A 25,955-nucleotide genomic window follows, 5' to 3' on the forward strand; every position below is an offset into this window, starting at 1 on the left:
AAAAAAATCACTTGCCTGTCAGATAAGATACATCAGTAAATCTGTGTTCCCTCAAAAGAACTAAGAGGGATTTTGTGTGTTTATTTTAAAAACGGTAATTGCAAAACAGAAGAAAACAAAACACAGACAAACAGAAGAGCAAAACAGAGGAAGACAGTACATTTGAAAAAAATAGAAAGAAAGTCTACAATGTTCACAACATAGATTTTAAAAATGCGACTAGCATTGAAAATAACACTTTGTATTTAACAGTTATATGCAAAATAAGGGAATTATCCTAGCCACACTGGTAAATGATATGTAAAAATCTCTGTCCTGAACTTTACTCAGAGCAATTCTGCAAATTGATTTTTAAATAAAGAGTATAGCTGTGTAGTGCTGCTAAACCATTGGGTTATTTCATAAAGCTTCTCTTTACAAAAGAAGGACAGATATAATATCAATCAACTGTAACTGATTCTGTGTTGTGTGCTAAAATGGGAAAAATAAAATTCAACCACAAGATAAAACTGGTAGTGACCTAAAAAAATAATCAATGTCATGAAGAAACAGTACAAAACTCTACCCTGGCAGTCACGAGTCAACCAACTGAAGTCATTATAATTCCCCCTACTTAAAATCAGGAAGCTTATCCACTCAATCTACAGAATGAATTAAAGGCAACATGAATTTACTGCATGCTAAAACCCCACTTATAATTGTTTCCTAATCGAGATCTAAATAAATGATAATGTCTCCATTACAAATCAGCATTAGTGGAATCTGTGGGTTGTAGAAAGTTCAAGTAACTGAGCTGGAAATACATTCTTAGTCATGTCCCCATTATTATTCAGTTCCAGAGGAAAAAAGGGCTTTATTCACACACAAAAAGGCTTCACTAATTAGGAAAAAGTGGACAAAACTGAAAATGTGATATCTTTATTGGAGCAACAGAAGTTTTTCACACACAAAAACTCATATTTGATGAGCTATGCAGACCTATTTGTTGTTATTCTAAATTAATAAAGAAAGTAACTGAACCTCTATTTTTATGTATTTTTATGTAGGAATTTTTATGTAAGAGATTGAGGTGTTACAGAGAATACTTTATAAAACCAATAGTTGAACTCTTTCTACTGTCTTTGAAGGCAAGGAGAAGCAGAACAGATTATTTTATAAGATTAAGAATGCTATACACTCCTTTATGGAATGCAGGGAACGAGTTTCAATGTTGATAAGAGGAGACAGGTTCAAATTTTGTGTTCTCTGCGAAAAAGTGTGACTTACTCTCACAGATTACTAGAATTTGCAGGGTATACTATGGACAGCACTTAAAACATCAGCTCTACATGAACCCTGCCAATTCCTCAAAAATCCCTGTGGAATTTCACAAACTGCCCCCTGGGGATCTAACACATTTTAGCAAACGACATATCTGTTTTTTCATCCTTATATACCATCTGATCAAAATCGGAGCATCAATAACACTTCATGTACTATATCATAGATCTTTATGAAGAAGTTTTTATGCTACAATGCCACAATTTTGACTGTGTGTAGCAGCTCAACTGAGTTTAAACATGCAACTTGCCATCAAATATTCAAGTCAAGGCCGGCCTTGGCAGGCAGGTGATCAGAGTGGTCGCACCGAGGACCAATTTCCAAGGATGTCAAATCAGTATTAGGGGGAGCTGCATCATTCTCTCTCACTCCTGGTAGATCTGTTTGGGAGGGGGTCAAAAATGTTTTCCGGACTGGGTGGCTGAACACTTAGGTCCTGCATGGATTCAAGTCTACACCAGTCTTATTTTCAGTTTAAGTATAGGTGTCCTGATGTATCAGAAATAAAGGTTACTCACTGAAGCGCTTTGAGATGAGCCTCTGTGCATTCCTGTTACTGAGAGATGTGCCCATGATACAGCAGACAGAGATTCTTCAGGTACCACTGCTGAGGTGCCTGCGCACACCTCTGAACATTCCAGATGCATGCGTATGAAAAGGGAGTGGAGCATGCTCACTGCCTCAGTTCCTTCCACCTGAACTTCAAAGCCTGGCACAGCAACAGAACTCTGAGGAAGAGGGGACAGCGGACTGGCAGTGTGACTGTGCAGAGGCTTGTCCAAAAAACTCTAAATACTGAAAGGTTTCTTCTTTGAGTGACCTTTGCACATTTCCACTTTGGGGAGTTCAACTAGTAGTGATATTCCTCCCCAAAATGGTGGGTTGAGGAGTGCTAGTTAAATAAGGATTGCAATATTACTTTGCCTTTGTGTCAGATTTTACACAAGTTGAAAGAGTAAATCTTAGTAAACCTATGTACTGAGTGCCATGTCATAGGTCTGCCAAGAATATGTCTATGGCATACAATTAAGGTGATCTTGTCCCTATTGGAATGAGCCAGCATAAGAACACTGCTAAATTATAATATCCTTCCAATGTAAAGCTAGATGCATTTGGATGGGTGCTGGGCAGTGATGACATTTCCCTAATAGTTATCCCTATAGGCCAGTAGTTCTAAACCTGTGGTTCTGAGCCTGTGGGCCACTTGCAACCCAATCAGCACACAGCTGGGGCCCATGTGACATTTTCAGGGACATACAAGAAGTATATATATTGTGTGGATGCGGCCCACATAAACACATAGAGAGCTGCATATGTGGCTCACACTGGTAAATAGGTTGAGACCACTACTATAGGCAATGAAAAACATGGGTGATTTTCTGGATTCTTTGAATCTACTGAAATAGATTATTCACATTTAATTAATGTAACTGAGCTTTCTTTCAATGGGAAGTGGTCTTGGAAAGAATGCTGACAGATTTATTGCCGGAGTCTCATAATAATCATTTAGCACTTTGGGAAAGATGAGGGTGAAGGAAAATTTCATCCTCATGAAATACTGTAAAATGAAGGTCAGCCATAAGAGCCTGAAGCTCACTGACCCTTCCTGCAAATGTTATGACAATAAAGAATGCGGTTTTCACAGAGAAATTAAATAGAAAGTAATTGTCCATTGGTTTCAAAGAGGGCTTCAATAACCCTATGAGGTCCCAAGTTGGTGTTGGGTCTTTCACTGTAGAGTGACTGAACACACTCTTGCTGTCTTCTTCTAGATCAGGGGTCCCCAAACTTTTCACGGTCGTGCCCCCCCTGTCCATGCCACCCCCATTCCAGGAACCAGGCCGCGGCTGGGGTGGGAGATTGGAGTAAGGGGCCGAGGCTGTGGCTGCAGCTGGGGGCGGGTCTGGGGCCAGGAACGAAGCTGTGGCCAGGGGTGAGAGCAGAGCTGCAGCTGGGGATGGAAGCAGAAGCTGTGGCCGGGGTCCAAGGCTTTGTTCAGGGGGACGCTTTGGGGCCAAAGCAATTCTGGTGGCGCTCCCTCCCCGGGTCCCACTGCGCCCCCCTGAACATTCATCCATGCCCCATAGTTTGGGGTCTTTCGCTGGACATCCCCACTGTGGAAAATCCAGTCTAGTATTGACCATTTCACAGACCACTTATTTGGTTTTGAAGATTTTGGTTGAGCTGGCACATAAGGGTACTGTCTCTTCCTGCAAGATGGAAAACTACCTGCTAAACGTGATAAATACAGTTCCTAATGAACTACTGCCACTTTGCAGAATTGCTTGGAATCAACTCCCTCGTTGCTTAGTACATATGATCACAGACTATGTGATCTTCTTGAATCTTGAGGAAGAAGGATCAAGGGCCCCTCTGTCTAGTAGAGATGTAAAATGTTAACCGATTAAATGGTAAGCATTAGTCTTACTGGTTAACCCGCCTTAAACGTTAACTCCCGCGCCAGCTGGATCGGACCCAGCCAGCACCACCGCCGGTCGGATCGGGCCCAGCCACTTAATCAGTTAACCGTTTAAACAAAATATTTTTAATCGTTTTAACGGTTAGCTTTTTAAATGCTATTTACATTCCTACTCACTACCCACTGCTCCAAGATGTTTATGTGTAACTTTCCCAAACATCTTTGGATCCTGTGCCCTTTATTATTCCCCTAAATTCCATAGAGAGTTCTTCTATTGCTCCCAACTGCGGGAAGGACTGCACTTTGTCTTTCACCACTGTCTTGTAAGAAGGAACCTTGAAAACATATGGGGAAGTGTCACAGAGTCAAATTAGATTACACAGTCTTTTCTGAATGACCTCTAGAGCTCAATGACCCATAGTAATTCCTCTTCATGCCACGTGTAACAGACTATTATTCTCTAAAAGTAGGGAAAAGGGAAACAAAGTTGTGTTTAAGAATGGTTTGTGGCTCTCAAATATCCCATATGGCCTGAATTCTCCAGAATAAGGATGCTGGGTTGAAAGATGAACCAGATCATCTCTCTTTAGGCTTCATTTGAAAGGCTTTCCTCTGCTGTTGTTGGTATGGCCACCTGAGAGGAGGGTACAAACAGCACAGGCTACTACTGTCTGATACTGGTAAGCAGTGCCTCCATTTCTGAGGCAAAGAAAAACCCAGAGATTGAGCAATTGAACTGGTTTTCCTCAGCTTCTCCATTGTGAAGAGACCTTTGCCAGCAGAAGGAAGGTCTTCTGCTCTTGGGTCTCAGCAGATAATCTTAAAGACTTTACATAGGAATGTCATCTTGAGGAGAAAGCTGAAGAGACAGATCTAGAAACTGAGCCTAAATAGTCAACTGGTGCTTTCAGACTGCACCAACAGCTCTTCAGAGTTACAGCATTAGCAAGTTTACGGTAATCCTCAGACAGTTTCTGAGCAAATAGCCATCTTGTCCCTTAAACGGTATTGGTATCTGGGAAATATTAATATTGGCTATCCTGGTGACCAAAGAGGCTGATAAATATATCTTTTTGTCAATGCAATCCATCTTTTGATCTTTATCAACCAGTGCAGACTGAGCTCTTGAATCTTTCTGAAGCTGCAGCTACTAGCATACATACATATTAAAGCTGAAGAGAGAGGCTGGAAAGTCTCCTCATGCTAGCAACATTACCATGAAGCATCTAAAGCCTTCTCCTTAGTGCAATGTTCCTTCTAAGCAGAAGGAGTTTTCAGCGCTGCACTTTTGAATCTTGGGTTCTTAGAAACTGATGTACTCGGATAGGAAATATTGTATCCCTGCGCTCTGAAGTAACTTCCAAATTAGTAAATGGAATCTTAGTCACTAAATCCAACATGATTTTCTTTGCTCCAAATCCAGAAATAGGGGTCAATAGGGATCCTGGAGCTGATTTCTTAGAGCCTGCTTGGAACAGGAGACTGTTTCTTAGGGCCTTGCACAAAACCCAAAGATCCTACTGGGTTAAAACCTGCAGACTTGGCTGCTAGGACCTCTGAATGAAAGAAGGGCTGAAAAGGATTCTCTCTCTCCTTCCTAGTCCATGGGTTGAGGGACACAGAAAATACTGAGATGGGAAATGTGTATCACAAAGACATGTGAGGCCCTGAACGTAGGAATCTGAAGCATGGAATGCCTTTGGAAGCATGCTGTTTGAACCCTGACCTCTTTACTGTGTAATCTGCCATATCTGATCCTGACAGAACTGCAAATCACACCTGTGAGCACAGAGAGCTTGACAACCATAAAACTAGCTAATATATTACCTGTTTACTAAAACTTAACATTAACTATCTTAACCACCACTTACAATTTTTTAATAAATCAACAGAAAGACTGACAAAGGTCAATGGAGACAGGCTAGAAGTTTCAGGTCTGTCCACAATTGCATGTGAAAAGAATTGCGGAAGAGGTTAGAGCGCCCCTTCTCCTCTTATAACCTCATCAGCAAAATATTCAGACCAAAGGAGTCCCAAAAGGCACCACTTTCAGACTGTTTCACCAGCCTGCTGCACCCTGGGCATCTCTCTCAATAGTGAGAATATGGAGAGTCCATTTGAAAATAATTTGTTATGACCACTTTAAATGGAAGGATATAGGAAGGAGGTTAATCACAACTCAGCTTAGAAGACCATTAATGTAAGGAAAAAATGGAAGTAAAACCTAAACCATTATATGAACCTGGCAAAAATATATGCATACATTGAATACACTTCGTATAAAAGAAAAATACTGATATCATTATTCTAAATGACTTAACTCACTTATATTTCTTGTCAGTGATGCGAGAGTACATCTGAAACACAATCCGAAGTCAACATTTGGTTAATATTGTACCTTTTTTCAGATCTTTATTTAGAAAGCATTGTTTCAAGAAGCCACAATATACAATACTGAGTCCCAGCAAATAGGAGAGACTGCAAGTTTTGTGCCATCCAAAAAACTGCACATTGTACTATGTTTTTGCTTGCTACCTTTACACTAAACTACATTCCTAGACTATTATGGCCTCACCTCACGTGATGGTCAGTATGAAGAAAAATCTCAAAGAAAAAACAGAGACTTGTCTTTGTTTGCATACACAAGCCTGAGAAACAGAGTACAATGTACTGTACAGTAATTGCTGCACCATTAATTTAAGCTGCCAAATCTTGCACAAGGAAGCAATATTGTTAAAATGTCTAACACCACCTTCAAGCAACTTCCAGTCAAATGAGTTAATAGTGATAACTGCTCTTGAGGTGAAAAGAATAGTTAAAGCCATGCATCTGAGACCAATACCTACAACTTCTTCACCAAAAGTCCACTAGAGATACGTCATTCTAGATTTATTTAAAACACAAAACCTCCTAACAAGAAATCCACAATACCAAGTACTGTTAAGTGTTACTGATACATTAACCATTTTTCATTCTATCCCCCTTACTGTCTGCCTATGACCTGTTGTCCATTGATTGTGTTTTTGATCTGACTTTAGAGACAATTAAAAGCACATGTTCTGTGCTGCAAGAGGCTTACAATCTAAAGTGCCATGCCCACCTATTCAGCTAGTATATAAATATAATCCATTCTAAATATATTCCTTTGCACTATATTTAAAGGGAGAAAATATACCTATATTTATAAGTGAGATGCAATGAAGGAAAAATCTGTGTGTTTCAATGTGTGTTATTAAATGTCATGGAAAATTGTAACTCTACTGTGCTCTAAATTTTGCCAATAGGCAGTGGTCTCTAAGGGGCTACCTATTAACTATGGGCAAACCCAGCAAAATATGTTCTGGGCATGCCACTTCTTCATCAACTACACTGGGCACTGTGGCAGGTGTGGCATAGAAGTTGACTGCCAACTCTATGTCCATTTTGGACTCCTCCATGCTGGTGAAATCCCCACTTAGAGAGATGAGCTGCTTTCCAATCCCTTTGTGCCACCAGAGCACAGAAAAAGAGGCCAGGTTGCACTTCAGGATGTCTATGGTTTACCTTTTCACATGTGACTATTGATTTTGGGAACCTCAGGCTTTAGTTGCCCAATCTGAAACATCTTAAAGGAGTACACAATTCCAAGGGCATGTGCTCAGAACTTTCTGAAAAATCACCCCTTTTAGCCAGCTATCCAAAGCCCTTTGTAGAGCAAGGACCAGTATATGGCGTTTATAGTGTACACCACTGTTCATTAAGGAGAGCTGAAAGAGCTTTATTAACATAAACTAAACTACTTGAGAGAATTAACTTTTAGACTCTTTTTACTGATAGGTTAAGAGATGCAAAGATGTTAAGTGACATGCCCAAAGTCACACAGCAAGTGTGTAGCAAAGCAGTGAATACAAGACAGGAATAAAGCTAGTCATAGTGCAGAGGTTCTCAAACTGTGGTCCACAAGCTCCATTCAGGTGGTCCGCTGATAGTTCTCTCTAATGTGCGTGCCTGGGTGGCTGCACACGAGAGAATGAAGGGCCACCCACCTAATTAGTGGACTGGCGCAGGCGTGGCTCCACTAATTAGGTGCCTGGACCCTGGAGAAGACGCACATGTAAGGTGAGGTGGTGGCCTTGGGGGGAATAGGGAGTAGGTGGGAGGAGGCAGTGGAGTGAGAAGAGCGGGTGGAGGCAATTTGGGACATGCAGGGCTGCAGTGGCCAGAGAAAGAGGCGACTTTCCCCAGCTCCAGGATTGCGACTGCTGGGAAGAGATGGCCTGCCTTTCCAGCCTCAGCTCTGTGGCTGCTGTGGTGGGGGAGAGACCTTCCCCTTCTTCCCAGCCCCAGGTCAGAAGCTGCTGCAGTGGGGGAAAGAGGGAGAGACCCCCTCCTTCCCAGTCCCAGCTTCGGGGCTTCCACGGCAGAGGAGAGAGGGAGAGACCCCCTCTTTCCCAGCCCCAGCTCGGGGCTGCTGTGGTGGGGGAGAGAGGGCACATCCATCACATTAGAAAGGTAAGACTACTGATATTAAAATATGAGTTGTGTGCTTTTATTTTTAGATCATAAAAAGTTAATTATTATTAAGGGTTTTTTTTATATAGCACTTTTATCAAAATCGCTTTACAATAGTTAGCTAACGGTACAAACAACATTTGGAAAGATCATTAAGTGGTCTGCCGAGACCCTCAGCAATTTTCAAGAGGTCCGTGAAAAAAAAAGTTTGAGAACCACTGATGTAGTGTAATTGCAAACTATAGAATGTATCTGCTGTTATTGGAAGAAGTGTGATATAAAGGTGAGAGAATAAGGCTAGACTTCAGAGTTCTGAGGTGTATTACCAGTTCTGGCATAGATTCACTATTTGGCCATCAGCATGTTGCAATCTGTGCATGCTTCAGCTCACCCCTTGTACAATAGGTATAATTCCTGTTCCACAGGGACATTGCGAGGTGTGATAACTGTTTGCAAAATGCTTTCAAATTCTCCAGTGAAAGGCACTGTGTAAGTACAAAGTAGTTAAATGACTATTAACCTGACAGTATAGGGGTATCATGGCTGCCAAATTCGAACATGATTTAGTGTAGGATTTCTTTGTTACAGATTAAAATGATACAAAATATATGAAAAAGCATACCTATAACCCCAGAAAAGTCTTCACTTTTCAGAATTCAAGAATGTCCCATGTTTGCACCTCCAGTAAATGCTGTGCAGTCTGAGTGAACACACACCAACACCTGAATCACACCAAAAGAGTTTAGGAGTAAAAAGATCTCCATTGCTCTCTGTAGCGTTGATTTCATAAAGAGCATTACTCCCTCATACTGTAAACATCTGCCTCTCAACTTCTATCAGCAACAGTATCAAAAACAGATGGCAAAGGTCAAGTCAAAGTTTATTGACACTGATGAACTTTGACAGCCTCTATTAAATTACTTCTTCCCTTAAGGTGTATGTGATCAAAGCAGCAGAGAGATTTTCACTCAGTCACATAACAAGCTATTTGTTGAGACTGAAACATCTGGTCAATATCTCCTAACACTGCAATTTCATGCACAGTTAGCAATGGGGTACATTTCTTCTCTTCTTCTTACAGGGTCCATAAGGGTGGCACATATGGCTGATCATTTCATTCAAAATGGATTCAATTTGAGGCATTACATACAATTGTCTCTATGCTTTATGGTGTTTTAAGTCTACCTGCCATCGTTTTCCATCATCATTGCTGTTTGCTGTACGCTTCTGCTATAAAAGCCTGCAAGTATGACAGAGCACTTAAAGCTTAACAGCCTTTGACTACTGGAGTTAGAAAGCATTTAAGGCAACAGAGTCTTTAAAGTGGCAGGTCTTCATCTGTTGTCAAGAACTCCCGATACATTAAACTATTTACCATTTAGTAAAGCTCAAGCAACATAGTTTGTAAAAGTAATTTTTGTTGTCAAATCAAAGCCCTCACTTACGCGTGCTTAAACTATTAGAGATCATTCTTTTGACTCATCTGTAAGTTATTATACATTTTCATAAACATAATTTAATATGCAATTTACATTTCATTTAGAAAGAATGTGTGACAATTATAAGAACTTGGCAAATGATAATCCTGCTCCTGAACTGGAAAGAGCAGAAAGACACTGCAATTTTATCAATCCCATATGCTGAAAATGTTCCTCTTTAAATTCATGTATCTTTGTTGCCACAGCAACAAGTTGCAGATCACAGATAAAACATTTTACTGTACTAAGTCTGAACTCACAATCCAGCTCTTCTTTTGCAACTCCACCCAGCCTAGCCATTTAAAAAAAACCACCACAACAGATTTTGTTGGGTGGGGAGGGATTATAGAAAAGCTAGTTTCTAATTTCTGGTGTATTTTTCTTCCATGCCCAAGAGAGTGAAAGCAGTGAGGATGCTGTCCAGTTTAAGCATTTTTCTAATCACTGCTTAACAATAACTATATTTTAAAATAATCAGCCTCCTTTAAGAAAAAGTCTTCAGGTTTTTTTATACACAGAGTTTACAATAAAACAAGATTTGGAGGACATTGTGAAAAACGGATGTATGTTTAGTCCTATGGGCTCTCTGACACTTTTCACAAGCCTTTTATTTGCATATTTAAAAACTAATGCTGATCTGCCTCAATTGTGCTCCCACCTAAAAGAACTTACCATCTGAAGTGGATGATTTACGATGGCTTATGCTACCCAAATAAACAAAAAAGTAATGTGTGACTGGTCCAATGTTGCCCTCACTCTTATCAGTGCAAGAGAGCACTGGTTTGTTCACTGTTAGATTAACAGACATCTTTTTTGTAAAACTGACAGATGAAACATGAATAGTTTAGAAAAATAAGCAAAATCTTACATTCCACAAGAAAAAGAATCTCCAGATGGCACATGAATTTTGAGGCCTTCAGTATAACTGGCCATTTAAGAAAAAATTCACATTATACTACAGAGCTTTTGTGGTTAGCAGTCTACTGTGTAGTTATTTTGTAAACCAACCATGACCAATCAGAAAGGCACTCGGTTTACATTCAGATCCAGTATTTCAATATATTTATCAATATTAAAATATTTTTCTATTTCTCATTTTTCTATGCAAACATAATAAACCTTCACACTGATGAGACTGAATTAAATCTCCATAATCGTGTAAATTAAACTTCAAAATAAGATGCTAAAATCATGACCAATACTAGGTAGTTAGGAAAGAAATTCCATAGTTTTCCCCCAACTAATCAAAAAAGAAAAATCAAGTGCATGACCTCTGAACTAGAATTGTAATGTCGCAAGTTTCAAGTGCAGTATTTCAAGAGAGGGAACAAGACATAGTAATTACATAATTCTCAACTTCATGACTATGTACATTTGCACTGACTAGTGAGCTTACAAAATTGAGAGACTATTTGCTGGCCTACTAGATCTATAAGAATTTGTTTTACTATTGTTGATGATTGCAACATATATAATGTACCCATTCCATAGTTGTTTTCTTCTTCACTAAGTTTACAGTACAGTGGTTGAGGAGTTTTGGTCTGAACTGGAAGTGTAGATGGGGCATGATAATTTGACATTTGAGTGTAAGGGGATTTCTTTAGATACCAGGTCATATGTATCTGCTGCCCATTTAGGGAGAAGACAGGAGGAACGCCCTCTCTTCCCCTCCCCCAAAGCCAGATGAAGGGTGGTTAGTATCATCCACTCAAATAAAAAAACCAATACCATTTTGTATCTCAGTTAATTATTTGATGTTTTTAGAAGTATGTGGATTGATGGGCAGAGTTGGGTGGGGCCCAGTCAAGTTTTTGCACAATTGAAAGGTGAGAACTGTATTTGTCTATTTATTCAGTACTTGTATGTCTAACTACAGTAGAACCTCAGATTTACAAACATCTCGGGAATGGAGGTTGTTTGTAACTTTGAAATGTTCGTTACTCTGAACCAAATGTTATGGTTGTTCTTTCAAAAGTTAACTGAACATTAACTTAATACAGCTTTGAAGCTTTACTTTGCAGAAGAAAAATGCTGCTTTAACCATCTTAATTGAAATGAAACAAGCACAGAAAGTTTCCTTACCTTGTCAAATCTTTTTTCAACTTTCCTTTTTTTTTTTTAATAGTTTACGTTTAACACCATAAACATATATTTTACGCACTGTATTTGCGTTTTTGCTGCCTGATTGCATACTTCCAGTTCCAAATAAGGAATGTAGTTGACCAGTCAGTTCGTAACTCTGGTGTTCATAACTCTGAGGTTCTATTGTACTGAGATGTGTTATAGTTGCCCAGATAACTGATAATGAGGAATTATATTTTATCTCACTTTCCCCCATTGCCCACCTCATCTCGAACATCTCAAAAAGTGCTGTGGACAGACAAAACCATATCTTTTCCCAGGATCTTTAATTTGAAAATGCTTCTGTTTGCCATAAACTACAGACTTGGCTGCTAAGGCCTCTAAATTAAAGAAGGCCTGAAAAGGATTCTCTCTCTTCTTCCCATGGGTTGAAGTAGTGACACAGTAAATACTGAGATGGGAAATGTGTATCACTAAGACATGTCAGGCCCTGAACTTAGGAATCTGAAGCAAGGACGGCCCTTGGAAGCAAACTGTTTAAACCCTGACCTCTTCACTGTGCAATTTGCCATAACTGTTTCCAAAGATACCCAAGAAAAGACTAGACTATAATTGTTTAGTATAACAGAATTATGCATGCTTGTACTGTTCATTTATGTTATTCCTTCATGGGAGTAATTATATTGGTGTGTTTAAAAATTAATAAAAAGGATTTTAACAAAATTGACAAAAGAAGTGACCTATAATTATGTACTATTGAAAGGAATGATTAGGACTACCAGAATTCCTTGGCATGCAGGTCAAATCTCTGACAAGTTCAAACAATTTTCACAAAAAGAATAACTAAACTGTTAGGGAAAAAATCAGCAGGAATCCATCCTCTTTCTCAGTGGATTCCTGTGCATTGCTGAGGAATTCTGTGAATTGCTGATTGCTCATAGTTACAAACTCATTTCATTAGGAGCTGAAGATGCGTAGTACCTCACATTATCACGCCCTACATCATGGCAGAGCTGCTCTGCATTGAAGGAAGTTAGTGTAAGTTATGGGCATAATCCAACCCCTACTGAAGTAAATAACGACTCCCACTGAATTTCAATAGGAGTTGGATCAGACCTTTTGCCACTGACTACAGTGACATGAGGATCAGGCCTGATCAGATTCATCTTATCTCTACAAAAAGAGAAAGATTAACAAAAGCCCATTTCAAAATAAAGATTAACAAATGTGGGAAAGAAACACAGAAGACCCAAAGAAAGTATTTTTGTGGACATTTTATATTCCTGGTCTAGTTAGTATTCTTGAAAAGTTTATGGAATTCAGCAATGTGAGGTAAACATTTGAAGCCAGATACTTTTTAAGACGTACTGTAGTTTTCAGTTTTGCCTGAAAAGTTGGAACGCACAGCAGACCTGACTGTGATCTCAATTAGTCCAGTTTTACACTGGTGAAAATCTATTTACTTCAGTAAAGTTACTCTTGATTAATACAGGGTGTGAATGAGATAAGAATCAGATCCAGTAGCTGTCCCTATATATTTCATCCTTTCCCACTTGGCACACAGTAATTTATTAATGGTGATCCTAAAGGAAGATATTTCAACAGGGCTCCATTTTTTTTTTTTTTTTTTAAGATTGTAAATTCTTTGGGTACAGGGATTGTCATTAAGTATATGTTTGAACAGAACCTGGCACACCAGGGCCTCAACCTGGATGGCCTCTAGGCACAACCACAATGTGAATGTTAAATAATGATAATAAATGATAAGACACCCTGAATTATTTAAAATATGGGAACAAGGTTTAGCCTATACTAAAAAAAAAAAAATCAATAAAATACCCAGCTTCCAGAAGTCATCCCATTGTGAAATTTAAATGGGAATATTTCAACTAGCTTTCTTTTTCTTTTTCCAGGAAGGCAGTAAAAAAGGAATAAGGATAGCAACCTGTATTGTACTTCCATAAAAAAAATACATATAGAATTTAATTTTACAAAATGCTAATTCATTTGGACCACCAACAAAAAAAATCATCTGGTGGGAACAATCCTCCACATTTTCTTTTTTTGATACTACAAGATGCTAGAGACTAAGGTGAGTCTCAGATCACCGAACTGCAAAACCTGCTATGTGATTGTGACATTTATAGAACCTTAATTTACAGGAAGGGATTTCAGTTCAGTCCTCTAAATCAGATGGTGTGGCTAACAAAAGGCCTTTTTATAAGGAGGAAAAGGGCCTTGATGAAAGTGCAGGTTTGCCCTATACCCCCAACTTCACAAACCTGAGATTTCCTGACCTGACCATTTTTACTATAGCTGGGTAGCATCCTTGAGAAAAGTTGTACTACAAGGGTTAAGTATAAGATAGTGGCTGTATGGGGAGGAAGAATAATAAGAGTTGAAAGGGCCTGACGGAAAAATGGGGGGAGGAGAGGGGAGAGAAACAAAGAAAAAGAAAAACTCATCACACAGAGGAAATATCAAGAAAGAATTAATTCTCAAAGCTGTGCAAATTCCTGTGGCCATCAGAATCAGTGGCAGTCCACAAACAGTGCACTAAATAAAATGATAATCGATGTTGCCAAAAATCTGTTAAACTGTGTGATATTCATTTGACCTGTGCTTATACTGGAGGAGGTCCAATACTTTTAAATAATTAACCTGAATACTTCTGGTTGATGCATACAGACTATTCTAATTGCATTATCTGTTATTAGATGTGTCATCTAAGAATTTCTCTCTTCTTGGGTAATTACAAAGTATACAAATAGTCTCCTCTTCTTTTGAGTAATTCCATCATAGATTATCCCAATCCTAATATGTTCAATAGTACATTAAATTAAATATATTTCTCAAACAATTAATCTATTATATAATTGCCAGTAAATGAAATTTAAACATAGTATGATCAACAGCATAATTCAATAACTGATAATAGTAAAATGCTTTGAGGGAAGTTACTGCTTTCAGCAGTACTGGAAACCCAAAGACCCCATATCTGACTTTCATTGACTACAAAATAAGCTAATTGTGAATCCAGCAATTCAATGTTTTGTGCAATGTGTACTCAGTCTGAATCTTTAGCCACATCTATGTTAATTAGTTTGGATCTAAAATCATAATACTGTAGTAGGTCTTTGATACTCCATATAGTCGTCATCTATACCGCATAAAATCTGTGGTAATAAAAAACTTGCACAGATATAAATTCATTAAACTTAAAAGCAAAGCAAAAACATGTTTAAACACAAGAGATTGCAAACTAAACTAAAATGATAAAGGCCTAGAAATTTTAGCTTTTTTCCTTAATAGTTAAAAACAGAAACATAGCTTTATGTAATGTTTTTTGTTAACCACTCTACTAATATGTTAATTATATCATTACATGATTTTCCAAGAACAACAACATGTAATTCCATTTATTTATTCTCTATAGAGGCAGAGGAAAGAAGTAGATTAAGAAGCTGTCAAGATGATAAAATGACAGCCAATGCAAATTTATTTTTGCAATATAGCATGCAAGATTTGTAAATGTTATTATAAAACAGAAGCCGCAAAGTAGCTGCAGGCACTGAATGAATGCTTCAGGCACTGAATGGAAGAAATAATACTAAGACATTAGAATGTCTGAAGCAACTGAGAAAAAAAAAAAAAAAGTTAAAGGCTCCATCTAAACTGCATTAAAAAGAGAACCTGACAGTAAATCAAGCCAAGGATAAGGACACGTACCAGTATTAAAGCACTCAAATTGCTATAAAAGTTAGCTTGTAATCTGGAAGCAGACTGCTAAAGAATTATTTGCTACACCATTGTGTTTGATTGAACAGCTAACTATGTGATTACAAAGACAACTGTTAGCAAATTAGACCCTTATCTTCAGTTTTCCAGAAGACACCTCAAAGTATTCCACTTTCATATAATCTAAACGCTAATACACTCATATACACTGGTGGTATCTCACTGATTTCAATGGGGATGTAACAATATACTATGACATGATAATTTGGCCTCATAGCTTTTTGTCTATACTTCAGTAATTTATGCTACTTAGTAGGTAACCAGTGAAGATTTGGGAATACAAAAACATTCCTATATCAAAGGGCTATGTTGAGATTAACTAATGCTTGCAAAGCAGTTTGAAGTTAAAAAGCACTACATAAATGCTAAGCATTATTATTACCATAGCACTAAGTTATTCCATATTATATATATAATTTTAAACATACAATTTAATCTTTTTTATTATTTGTAAAGAAGCATGATAAATTCTGTATTTATCAACCTTTTAGGTGGCAATAGTGCACATGCAGAAATAATGTATTTAAACCATTATTGCAAATGCTTTCCTTGTAATTCAAGCAATAGGATCTCAAGAAAAATGTGGAAATTAAGCCAAATCCTTCAGACATCAAGTCTTAACTAAACAACCTCTATAGATTGATAGATTAATTATTTTTAAAATGCTTAAAATCTTCATCCCATATTAACATGACATAACCTATATTCAGGAAAAGGCTGTTGGGACTTGATATATTATCTGATAACCATCTTTTCCCCTCTTCAAACCTGGTGATTAATAAGAACAATTTTTTAAAAATTATCTGTTAATATGACCATCTCAATTTTAAGTCAGGCTAAAATGGGTGGATAAGCTCTTGCTGAGGGCCAAATGAATGTACCCTCTGGAGTTTTATAATACAACCTACAACTATCTTAATATTTGATATGCAGCTGGGGCATATGACAATTGTATTAAAGTATGATGAGCATTGACAAGCTAGGATCTATATAAAGGTCATTCAAATATTTCTGTCTCGTCTCTCTTTAATGAGTGATCATGTTTGGAAGTTACAGAGGAGGTAGCTGCCCCTCACTAGAATATCTAACCAGTGGCTATTCACCATCTCATCATTTTAACTGCTGCCAGGTTCCCCCAGATGAACCCTTTCATTTTAGCATCATTTTGTAACAGCAGATCTAACTGTAAGAAAAGACCGCAGGCTCAAACATAGATCATAACAGACTTTTATCTCAAAAGGATGGACAAAAACAGAAAGTCTAAGCCAAAACATGAGTTAAACTAAGCAAGGGACATAAAAGGTAATAAGAAGTAGTTCTTTAAATACATTGAGAGCAAGAGAAAGATGAAGGAAAGTGTAGTTCCTCTATTTAGTGGAAAAGGAGCGCCAATAACTCAGGACATCAAGAAGGTTGAGGTTAAATGCCTATCTTGCTTCAGTCTTCATTAAAAAAGGTTAATGATGACCTGATATTCAACTCAATTAATATCAATAACAAGGGAATGCCAACCAAAAAAAAATAAAAAATGGAAATAACAGGTTAAAGAATATTTAGATAAGTTAGATGTATTCAAGTTGGCAGGCCATGATGAAATTGGGTACTTAAGGAACTAACTGAAGTTGTCTCGGAACCATTAGCCACGTTATCTCCGAGAACTCATGGAGGATAGGTATGGTTCCAGGGAGAAGGGCAAACACAGCACCTATATTTAAAGAGTGGAACAAAGAAGACCTGGGGAACTATAGAGCAGTCAGTCTAACTTTGATACCTGGAAAGATCTGGAACAAATTATTAAACAATCAATTTGTAAGCACCTGGAGGATAATAGGGCTATAAGGAATAGCTAGCATGGATTTGTCAAGAGCAAATCATGCCAAACCACCTTCATATCCTTCTTTGATAGGACTGCTGGCCTAGAGGATGGGAGGAAGCAATAGATGGGATACATCTTGATTTTAGTAAAGCTTTTGACACAGTCTCACATAACACTTTCATAAGCAAACAAGGGAAATGCAATCTAGATTAATTTGCTATAAGGTGGGTGCACGACTGTTTGAAAGACCTTACTCAAAGAGTAGTTATCTGTGGTTCACTGTTAAACTGGGAGGGTGTACCTAGAGGGGTCCCAAAAGGGACAGTCCAAGATCTGGTAAAAATCAATATTTTCATTAATGATTTCAATAATGAAGTGGAGAGTATGCTTATAAAATTTGCAAACACCAAGCAGGGAGGGGTTGCAAGCACTTTGGAGGACAGGATTGGAATTCAGAGGATCTTGACAAATTGGAGAATTGGTCTGAATTCAACAAGATGAAATTAAATAAATACAAGTGCAGAATACTTCACTTAGGAAGGAAAAATCTAATGCATAATTACAAAGTGGGGAATAACCAGCTAGATGGTAGTACTGCTAAAAAGGATCGGGGATCACAAATTGAATGTGAGTCAACAATGTGATACAGTTGTGAAATAGGCTAATATCATTCTGGGGTGTATTAACAGAAGTTTTGTATGCAAGACATGGGAGGTAATTGTACTACTCTATTCGGTACTGGTGAGGCCTCAGCTGGAGAACTGTGTCCAATTCTATGCACCATACTTCAGGAAAGATGTGGACAAACTGAAGAGAGCCCATAGGGAAGCAACAAAAATGATAAAAGGTTTAGAAAACCTGACCTATGATGAAAGGTTTTGAGAAAACACAACTATGGGGTGACCCAATAGTGGTCTTCAAATATGTTAAGGTCAGTTATAAAGAGGACTGTGACCAATTGTTCTCCCTGTCCACTGAAGGTAGGACAAGAAGGAATGGGCTTAATCTACAGCAAGGGAGATTTAGGTTAGATATTAGGAAAAACGTTCTAACTATAAGGGTAGTTAAGCACTAGCACAAACTTTCAAGGGAGGTTGTGGCATTTCCATCACTGGAAGTTTTTAAGAACAGGTTGAACAAATATATATCAAGTGTACTTGGTCCGTTCTTAATGCAGTGGGCTGGACTTGATGAGTTGTCGAGATGCCTTCCAGCCCTACACTTCTGTAATTCTTTTCTTACAGTTATATTAGCACATTTGTCACCTCCACTATTTGTCTTATCTTATCTTAGGCAGTGCCCCAGGCAGCCACAGTCCCAAACACACTCCTGTATCCAGATTTGCCACATCTCTAGGCTGACCCACCACTGATCTCCAGAGGTAAAGAAATTGCAGCTCAGAGTGAGGATCCCTTCCAGAATCAGTGATATTAAAAGTCCATCCTTTGACTGGGGGGAGGGGGGGAAGGGGCTGTTAACAAGCCAAAATAAATACCTTACTTTCCAAAATGTATTAGTTAAAATCCCACTCTAAACTAGTATTTTAATATTTTAGAAAGTTTATGGAGATATATGTAGGAAAACAATGTGGTTACAGTCATTCCTACAATTAAATATGACTTTCAATATAATAATTTCAACTTTAAAAAAAAGTTTTCCTTTACTGAAAGCCAAAAGTAGCATTCTTTAATCCAAGAACTGTACCTAATTTCCTTGCTAATCCATTAACCATTGTAATAAATGACTCAAATTTGAACAAGGGATAGCAGTATTAAAAACTTAGAACTAGAAAAACATCAGCATGGATATCTTGATCTTTCAGAAACAAGTAAAAACAGGAGGGTAGCTTTGCAAAACTTCAGACTGCACATTTAGGAAGCTATCTATGTTGTAATTTCAGCTGCAGAAATCCCTTTAACCCACACAGGGATCATATACAGTATACTCCAGATGTCAGAAAGTTATTGAGTGCTAAAAGAAAAAGTGTCATAATACAGAAGTCCCAGTTTATTCCTGAAGTTTCTTAGATTCCCTAAAAAAAATCCTAAATATTGCTTGACTGCCAATCTACACCGCTGCCAATAGTACACTCAAAAATGAGGCAGAGCAGCTTGCATTCCAGTGCATGCAGAAAGAACAAAAATAGCAAACAGTAACTTAGAGAAGAGTGATAAATTCTGGCAAACCATGGCATGTAAAAATGAAGCCCAGTTATGGTGTATCAGTAGCCTTTATCAGAGTCGATTGAAATCAGCTGATTTGTGGAACTGAGGATTTTATAATGAACATAGAACTTCTTTTCATGTAAGAAAATGGTGTGGTGATAAGATGTAAACTACCTTCAAATAGGGAGGGCACAAAACTATAAGTATCCTGCACATATGATTAAGTGTCATGAAAGGTATCGCATTTATCACTTTGCAGATAGAATGACTCTAAATTTCTCAGGTATATCTTGCATATTGTGATAAATGGCCCTTGAAGACAATGCCATTCTGAAGAAGGAAAGCTGGGCCTTTGAATAACATGCTACTTGTGGAGAGAGTTCAGTCAGCTGATTTCCCAGTTAAAAGCCTGAACTTCTGTCTGGGAGCAGTGCAACACTGGAACTTCCTCAAGAAATTCCTGTGGTGGTCCTCCCCTGAACATCCTGTTGGTACAACACTAGACTTCCTTGAACTAAATATGAGCCCTTCAACTGCAGAAACTAATTGAATGAAGTTGGGAGAGAAACCAAGCTATTGTTTCCAGTATATGGGCACACTTAGGGTTACCATATTTTAATTTAAAAAAAGGAGGACACTCCACGGGGCCCCGGCCCCGCCCCAACTCTGCTCCGTCCGAGCACCGCCAGCCCCCAGCCTAGCACCGCCGGCCCCAGCGGCTCTGGCCCGGACCCAAGCCCCACGACCCCTCCCTCCCTATCTTCCCGGACATGTCCGGCTTTTTGGGATTTCCTCACGGACGGGGATTTGAGGCCCCAAAAGCCGTACATGTCCGGGAAAATCCGGACGTATGGTAACCCTAGGCACACTGTATATTCAATGAATCAAAATAAACAAACTACATTTCCATTGAAGCCCACAAAAGCACTGTCCTCTGTATACCCAGAAAATTTGGTATAAAAGAGGCTCAGCAGAAAGTATGAAGTAATAATAAATAATAAAAGATCATAATGGCAGAGTTCTTACTGAAGGTGATTTTATCAAATGTAGGTGGAGCGATTACTTGCATTCTGTATGCCGCTTACAACATAGTAGAACAGAAAAGAGAGTATAGAGGCGGAGACATCAACCCTGTGAGAGGATGCATTCTAATATGATAATGAAACTTGGGGTAGAAAACAGATCAGCAGAACTGCTAAAAGCAATTGGTTACCACAGTACTGATCTCATGTGGAAAATTTGCCATAACATATGGATGACTCAAAATTGACAGGACGGGAAGAAGGGACTCTTTAAACTTACCAAAAAAAGGGGATATCACAGAGTGCAGTAGCTACTATCATCTCCCTGATAATACTGCGCTATATAATTCAGGATCACATGAATTGAATGATAGAAGCGGAACTACCACCAGAACAAGCTGTCATATCAATGAAAAATGCAGGGCGTATAATCACACACTGACTATGTGTTTCATTGACTGCTCCAAAGTGTATGATACCATTTGACATGACTGTCTCTGGAGGATACTGGCAGACATGGGGATTCTGAAGCATCTCATTGAGCTCATTGCAAGTCTCTAGTGTCAACAATAGACCATGGTGCAAACAAGAGGTGTGACAAAGAGTGGTTTTCCACTGGGCAGTGGTTTTCCACTGCATTCTGTTTCCAAGTCTTTCCAACATGTATGCAGAATTTATTATTAGACAAACCCAGGAAGATTTTGATTGAGTGGAAGGAAGTAGGATTTAGATTGGTGGATACCTCTTAATTGACTTCAGAAATACTGATGATACAACTGCGACACAGAGGCCCATTGGTGTCAACTGGCAAAGGGTTAACTTCTTTATAAGTAACTCCTGTCTCAGGCTTGGCAAACTCACCACATATAATAAACCATTTTCTTGATATTTATCCATACAGGATAGCATGTGAGGTCTATACTGAAAGCTTGTACCTCACTGATACTCAATCATTGCAATGTGTGCGCACAGGTAATATTTAAGGAATGATGTAACTATATTGAAACGAGTCACCAGGGAAGTATATATTTCAGCGATGGCCCATTCAAGTGGGAGGGAGTTGTCATCCCTCCTTAGCTAGCCAATGATGTAATGTATTGCTCAACTGTTCACCTTTTCACCAACCCAAAAGTCAATGAAAAACCATCCAAGACACTCCTGGAAGTGAAAAGGAATGATACAACAGTGCAGGGATCGCCCTATCTGTGAATAAAGACAAAAGACCTATTCATTATATCACAGGGTGAAGAAAGACACTCTGGATCCATTCACTGGGGAGGTACCTTGATGAGAGGGGGTGCTTCATGACAGACTGGATTCTAGCTGCAAAGACTGAACTTTGGACTGAAAACCTACTTTATTAGATAGGAAAGGTAACTATTATTAAGGGTAGGCCCTAGTTTGCGTTTTATGATTTTGTTTTGTATGTAACCACTTGTTTCCACCACTCATGCTTGTTTCTCTTTGAATCTCTATTCTTTCTTAACTAAATTTCTTTTTATTTTACTATAATTGAACTCAAGAGCTGTGTGTGATACAGGAGCAGTAGGCTACGGTAAAACTGGTAAACTGGAGTTCACTGTTTCTTTAGGAACAGAGGATCTGGATTTCTATGGGTAACCAGTGATCAAGGGCTGGATACCACTGGGGGACATTTTGAAGAGAGTCGAGAGCTGGGGTGCATCTATTGCCAATCTCTTGCATCTCAGGGCAAAGGAAGGACTGCGTGGCTGACAGGCTTGTTCTGTTAGGAAGTTTACACTCAGCTGGCAAAAGGCAAGACTCCCTCATGCTGGAGGCAGGTGGCAACGGGATAACTCACAGCCATGGGTGCCACATTATTTGCCTCAAACATCAGTGCAGTGCAACAAATGTTGGAGTCCACAAAAATAGTGAGGAACAGGGACTATCCCTGAACTTGGCAAGAACAAAATGCGTGTATGTTGACACAAATCAATTATAATAGGACGCAAGTGGACATCACGATTAATCGTCAAGCTATAGAGGCAGTTGTTGAATTTAATTATGTGGGATCATACATATTCAACCAAGGAGATTGTTTCAAAGAAATTGGAAGATGACTAGGGATGGCTCCTTCAGCCATGGTCTCCCTTACGGAAGTGTGGAATCATTGTAGCATCTCAAAATACACAAAGGTATGACTGGTGAAAAACTTAATTTTTTTCCATAGTGACTTATAGATGAGAATCCTGGGAAATTAACGCTGCTGACAAGAAGAAAATTGGAGCCTTTCAGATGTGGTGCTGGCAAAGACTTATGTAGTTCTTGGACAGAAATTAGAAATATTACAGGAATCACATCAGGTGTACAGATAGAAATAACCTTGAGAAAAGTATCATGGAAGGAATGGTGGCAGGTCATCGTACTAGGGGACAAGCAGTGAAGAGATGGATAGACGGCATGTGGAAGATCACCAGAAGATCAGCTGCTGTGTGTCAGTGACCAGTACGTGGGTGGTTGTGCCTAGAGTTGGAGCAGGAATCAAGCCTAGTGCTTACAGCTGGAGTCAGTAGCCAGGAACAGGAGCCAAGGGTCAGATCCAGAGTCAGAAATTTGAACTAAGGGTCAGAACCAGAGTCAGAGGCCAGATGGCAGAGCCGTGCATCTGAGCCTGAGTCAGAAGTCACCGATCAGAGCCGAGGTACAGAGCCTGGGGAGAGGCAAGGCAGGGACAAGACAAGGGCCAAGGCAGGAGCAGGACAAAATATAGTGGGAACAAGCAGGAGCAGGAGCTATTGCAGCCATGGGGAAATGCTTTAAGCAGCTACTGAACTCCTGCTGGGCTTAATGGCCAGTCTGCTGACTCTTCCAACCGATCAGACTATGTAGCCAGTCCGCAGAGGTGGTGCTAGCCCACTGGGGGCCTACACAGGAATATTTTGGGCCACCCTCCCCGACACAACTCATAATAAAAAGTGAATAGGGGCCTCTTTGAGCTGCTCGGAGCCCTAGGCAATTGCTTAGTCTGCTTATGCCTAGCACTAGCTCTGCCAGTCAGTCAGTTTACTATAGGCGAGCTGCGCTCATTTGGCTGTCTATATACTAGTTCTGCTGCGGGTCCTGATTCCTGACGCTGAGTGTGTGAAGTTAGCAATGGATCAAGAAGGCTTCCAAAAATTCTGCTAGGATGTCACCAGTATTGAGACATGACTTTACTTACATGAAATTGACTTTACTTACTTATGAAATAATTCTCCATTTTGGAAAAGATTTGTACAGCAATCCCATCAAATTCTAAGCATTGGAGTCAATCTTTTCTAAACAGAAAAGAATATCAGATAATAAACTAAACTTTATAAGTACCTATCAAATAACAAAATATAAAAAACCATGCTCAGCCAAATCTATTCTAACTAGAGTAATATTCACCAACAATAAGTAATAACTGCCATATCCAACCAGCCAAAACTATCTAAAATAGTATTTATAAGGCCCTGATCAGCATAGTATCTCATTGCCTCTCAATACTTCCCTCGATCAAAAGCCTCAGAAAAAAAGTAAACTATGAAGTTTACTTGTAAGGTTGAACAATGCAGCCAAATGTGTGGGGATTGAGATCCAGAGTCAAGGATCACTCAGAGAATGTTCCTGGCCACTAACCGCTTCCCTTTTACACTGACAGGGTGTTAGCAAGAATGCCACTGCTGATCACAACTGGTGGTATCAAAGAGAGACAGCTGATCTCTCAAATGACAGATTCCAAATGATGTTGGGCTAGGCCTTTCCAACTCAAAACCAGCCCCTTAAAATCTTCTCAAACAAGGCAGTCAGTGAAAACTACACAGCACTGGTGTGTGTTGTGCTGTCTGAATAAGGTACCGTTTAATACAAGGGGCAGCTGTACTCTGCACCAACTTCTGCTTTTGAATGGTACCAAAGCATAGCCCCATAAAAAGAGCTTATTACTGTAGTCTAGTGACAAAAACATGTATAACTGTAGCAAGATAGCCACATTTCTTTCATGTGGCTTTCTTTTTGCCCACTCGAGATGGAAAAATCAAGTTTTGCTCCCAGGTGCTAAATGAGTATCCAAGAAAAGTGCAGGATAGAAGATGACCACTAATGTGGCATTTGGCCATCTACACGTGGCCAGAAGGCAATGCTCATTTGGATGCAGATGTTGCTACTTTCATCTATGCAACTTCACATTTGGACTACTGCAACATCTTGGAGCACTGGTTACCTATCCCAGACAGATTTAAAATGTTAGTCCTCCATAGCCTGGGACCAGTCTACCTATAAGCCCATCTTTCTCTCTCTCTAAGACACAGTGCTACAGTTGTAATCAGTAGAAACACTTATGCTTTCCTCAATAAAATAGAAAGACGGCTGTTGGCAGAGCATTTTCTTAAAGGGCCCCAGAGCAACCAAAACTATTAGTATAGATCCTACACTCTATACGCAAATCTGAAAGCAGGCTGACTCAAAACAAGGATATCTGAGGATTCCGGATACTCCATCACAACTTTCTCAATAAACCTACACAGAAAAGGAAAACTGGACACAAGGTTAATGGTTAGCAAGATCATTAGACTCAAGAGGGTTGTTGTTTTTTTGGGGAGGGAGTGTAAAACAGAGGTTTCACAATGGCTTTCTTAGTGACAGCTGGCACCCTAAACCAATAAAATAAAGATGATGACACGGATGAGTACTTCTCCATTAGACTGACATGATAATCTTGGATACCAAAATTGGTTGCCAGAAATAAGTGAGATTTTTCTTTACAGACTTTGATAAAACTCACATTTAATTATTTTAAACTATACAAATTAGATGTCGCTTTAAATCACTTCTCTCAGAATTACTGAATTTTAATTTTTTCAAAGATATACACTCATCACACCTCTTACATTAAATATCCAAAAATTAACTGTTCTGCTAATCACCTCTGCCTTAGCAAATCAATAAGCAGTACAATGTCCACTACTACGTGACAGCAACTCTTTCTTCTTTGAGTCTAATGACCACATTTCAGTAATTAATGAACCAAACACAGCTCAGTTAATCCCATTACTGCAATAAGGATCTATTCTCTTCTTGATGTGCATGCATAACTCCCATTAACATTAATGGAAGTTATGAATGTTTATCATAGGGGTAATAAGCTCTTTTGAATGTACTGTGCACAACCTACCTGGGGATGTGAAATGGTTCTAGTAGGATATATTGCATTCCCTGCTGCAACATCATGGAAAAAAGATTGTACACACTTCTGTTGACCACAATGATATGACTCTGAAAGAGTAGTCATACTGCAGGAGATATATGGAATGATTATAAGCATGAGTATCTGTCAACTGTTGTGCACTCCATATTTTGTTTTTTAAAACAGTATCAGATTTT

The 25,955-nt window shown here is 39.0% G+C and overlaps 1 protein-coding gene across 2 annotated transcripts in view; it reads right to left on the minus strand.

Annotated features, from left to right (window-relative positions):
- LOC112106601 (adenosine kinase) overlaps nt 1-25,955 on the minus strand; it is a 572,976-nt gene that overhangs the window by 260,272 nt on the left and 286,749 nt on the right. The gene's annotated exons all lie outside the window — the stretch shown is intronic.

This window comes from Terrapene carolina, unplaced genomic scaffold (genome assembly GCF_002925995.2).
Source record: "Terrapene carolina triunguis isolate 2854851 unplaced genomic scaffold, T_m_triunguis-2.0 Scaffold148, whole genome shotgun sequence".
Classification (NCBI taxonomy): domain Eukaryota; kingdom Metazoa; phylum Chordata; order Testudines; family Emydidae; genus Terrapene; species Terrapene triunguis.